The sequence below is a fragment of the Astatotilapia calliptera genome, chromosome 13 (genome assembly GCF_964374335.1).
Source record: "Astatotilapia calliptera chromosome 13, fAstCal68.1, whole genome shotgun sequence".
NCBI lineage: Eukaryota > Metazoa > Chordata > Actinopteri > Cichliformes > Cichlidae > Astatotilapia > Astatotilapia calliptera.
Genome location: NC_137434.1, coordinates 16,357,202 through 16,360,677, shown reverse-complemented (window position 1 = coordinate 16,360,677; position 3,476 = coordinate 16,357,202). Strand labels below are relative to the sequence as shown.

General features: G+C 40.4%; 1 long non-coding RNA gene across 1 annotated transcript; it reads right to left on the bottom strand.

Moving 5' to 3' along the window:
• Positions 1–1,314: 1,314 nt before the first annotated feature.
• LOC145419649 (uncharacterized) lies at positions 1,315–2,760 on the bottom strand. The gene is made up of 3 exons (XR_013900962.1): positions 2,572–2,760; positions 2,395–2,482; positions 1,315–1,687 (listed from the first exon to the last, which is right to left on the bottom strand). It is a non-coding gene; the product is annotated as an uncharacterized LOC145419649 (long non-coding RNA).
• Between the last annotated feature and the right edge of the window lie 716 nt (positions 2,761–3,476).

Here is a 3,476-nt window from a genome sequence, read left to right as displayed (position 1 = left end):
CCCTCTACAAAACTGTCTCAGGAGCTGTTTATTGATGTCACTAGAAGCAATTCCGTCTCTTTTTATGACTAGGTTTAGCACTGTGTGCAATCTTTGCAGGTAATGTGAGGGTTTTTCACCTCCATTCTGATTGGTGTTTAAGAAGCGAGCAAAGAGTTCGTCACCGTCCTCTACAGTTGCATAGGCAGAATCAAGATGTTCAAGGTAAGTTTTGGGGTTTGCTTTTGGACCAAAAGCTTTCACCAGGTCCGCTGCAGGGGGTGAAAGACTTTCAACAATCTTTCGCACAACTTGAGTTTCGGTGAGCGAAGGATCAGTCAAGCAAAACTCTACGCTGCTGCGCCAAGTGTCATAGTCAGTTTCGAAAGGAGGATGTGGAACTCTCCCTGAAAAAGGTTTCAGTCTGTATTGCGAGTTTGGTGGGGGAATGACTTCACTGCTTTTAACAATGTGCTCTACAATAACCCGCTGCACTTCAGGTGTGCTTAAAAGGTTGGTGGGAATCTGAGGGGTTTGTTTCTCATCCTCTGCCGGTGGGTGAGTATTCAAGGCACTTACATGGTTGCTATTGGGTGTTAAAGGAGAAGAAGGTAGGGCCTCATCACTGTGGGGCACTGGCTCTTGTTCAGTGGAAGGCTCAACTGTGTGGACATCCCCTCCCAATGACTCCCCAATTTTAGCTAGTTCATCCATCAAAAGGTCTTTAAACGATCGGTTGCTTCGTGCTGCCACATCTTTAAGCTGTGACAGGTAAGTTACAGTAGCTGATGCGCTGGTTTCAATGCTATACGCACTGGCTAGGTCTCGAACGTGATAGACAACTTCAGGTTTCACAGTGCAAGGTCTGTCATAAGGCAAATATCTTTTCTCTAGTTCTTTAGCAGTAGCCTCATGTTGAAATTCCACAATAATCTGACCACCAGTTGGTAGCTTAATCTGCCTACTGACAGGACCGAAAGCTTCTAAGAACTCAATTATTTCTTTATCAATGTCTGTGTTAGTTAAACCACTGACCAAGACAGCATTTTGAACTTTAACATTCTCTGTTTTCACAACTTCCATGGTTAGGACACGTAAAAGTACCAGTAGAAAAAAATACAAGTCACTGTGAAGCTCCAGGCACTCTTAATCGTTTTATTAAATTTTGGGTGGACTAACAACTCTGCAAACCCTCCTGGCTGGCTCGCCACTTTCTGTAGCCAAGTACAGGATAGGGTAGGGGAAATTAAAGTAAGATGGAGAGAATGGGCCAATAGCTAGATTCGCAGGAGGGATAAAGGGAGTTGCGTGGAGAAGAATGACTGGAGCCACAGGTAAAGTTGCTATGAATTGTATTAAACTATTTAGCAACAATTTAACAGCATTTTATGAACAGGAATGAAAACATAAAATAAAATACAGTGACAGCAATAATAATAACAGTCAGAATCCTATCTGAGCTCAGATATGTCAGTCTTGCCGGCTTAATAGTCAGTGTTCAGTCAAGTCAAATCCAACAGGTCAAAAGTTTGTGATTGGTGCGATTTCGTCCTACCGCACTGTTGCAATTGTTCGTGAGAGAAGAGCAACCTGCCCTTCTGGGCCAACTCAGAATGGCTGTGGTTCGGTTCGGTTCAAAGGGAAAGGCTCGCCATCTTCCTCGTCAGGAAGAGATCCAGGTCTCACGATCCCATAAAAAAAACCTAGCCTGTAAACAACAGGACTATTACTAATTCAGTTCACACTCTAATGATATACATGGCCATATGTAAATAATGTAAGTGCTATAACAAAACAAGCACAAAACATTAATTCTAATTTCTAACTATAGTCTATACAGTGCATCTTAATCATGAATGCAATCTTTAAATCACAATCAGCTTATTCTATCGTCAAGGTGCACATTTCTATCAGAAATCAGAAATAAACCATAAACTATGGTAGATTATTTTTTACAGTATTGCCCTTTAACTGAATTACAGGAGCATTGCTTTACACTGCATAGCAATGAAGCAATATATTATTTACACTCAATGTACAGAATAAAATTACCAAAAGAATATACAAAAACCCACAGGCTGTAGTTTTACAGTATGTGGTAACGTATCAGCACAGTAAGAATACACACGGACATCTATCCAGTGCCGCTCGAGCATCAAATGTAACAAAATAAAATAGATTCATGACCTTTAAGATCAACATTAACTTATTCCATCATCTAATTTTAGTGCATTTAATATTCAACAAGTAATACTAGAACATCATCAGCACACAAGCTGAGTGCTCAAAATGGCTGAACTCAGTGAGAAACCCCGTGTGTTCTCCCACAGTGAAAACGTGGTCAGCTACAGCTATGAGCATTAGGCTAGTTAGCTTTTCAATTAGCCTGATTCGCCCAGTCCCAGTTTAACTCACCAGCACACTTCTAATGTTCAACTCTCAGAGAGGATCTTGTTCAACTCTCAGAGAGGATCTTGTCCACTTCATCCGCTCCCGCGCAGATCTACAACATTGAAATTGGGCCATTATATTCCCTGTTAACTTCTTGTTAGCTTTTTAGCTTCAAGGTTAGCTTAACAGCTTCTGACTCACCGCGATGGTTTCAAGGTCCGAAATGTTCACAATAAATCAGGTCCGTTTCTCCAAGGTCCATGCAGATCTCCGGTATGGATATTTGCTCAATTTATCAAGTTAATAGTTATTTTCCAGCGAAAAGCTTGGCGGTGAAAATCAGTGATGGTCTCGTGCACCTCTGTCTCTCTCTGTGTCTGAGCACGTGACGGTACAGAGCAGGGGAAGGCGGGGCTTGTTCCTTCCTAACCAGTAGGGGTGTTAAATATACTCTTTGGGTTTTATTCTTATATTTATAGTATTTATCTTTTATTATTGATTTATTTTTGATCAACTCAGTGATTAACAGAGTAATGATAAATCCCAATTAACAATAACATGTTGTAGTGCATTACTGAGTCGTGTAAACTCACTGGGTTACAGTGGCTTCAAATCTTTTTTTGTGGTGTAGGACACATGCATCAACCTGTCAATAAAATCCACTCAACTCCACTGTTAGGATTCAAAACCGGTACTAAACAAGGTTTTGTTTGCTGCTCGCTGCCTTAAATTTGTCATGTGATTAGTTTGAGTCGGTGTGTGTTTGACTCCAGAGAGTCAATTAATACTTAAAACACGGAACATAAAAAAATACTTATTGTTTAGTGTGTGTTCAAAGCAGTGGCAGAAACCTTGCTTGTGTGCGACTAGCATGTGTTTCCCCACACTGACTGAAATGGCAGCTCAGGTGCATTTATGACTCCCTGGCCCATCTTTTGATTGTTGTTTGAGTCTCGGTTAGCTCACAATGAATGAATTCTAATTTGTTTAATTTTAGATTATTTTGTTACATTGCAAATGCAGATACACTTAAATAACACTTCTTTAGTTTAATTTCATTGCACACCATTCCCCCTCTATTATCTACTTTACAATATTGGCTCATT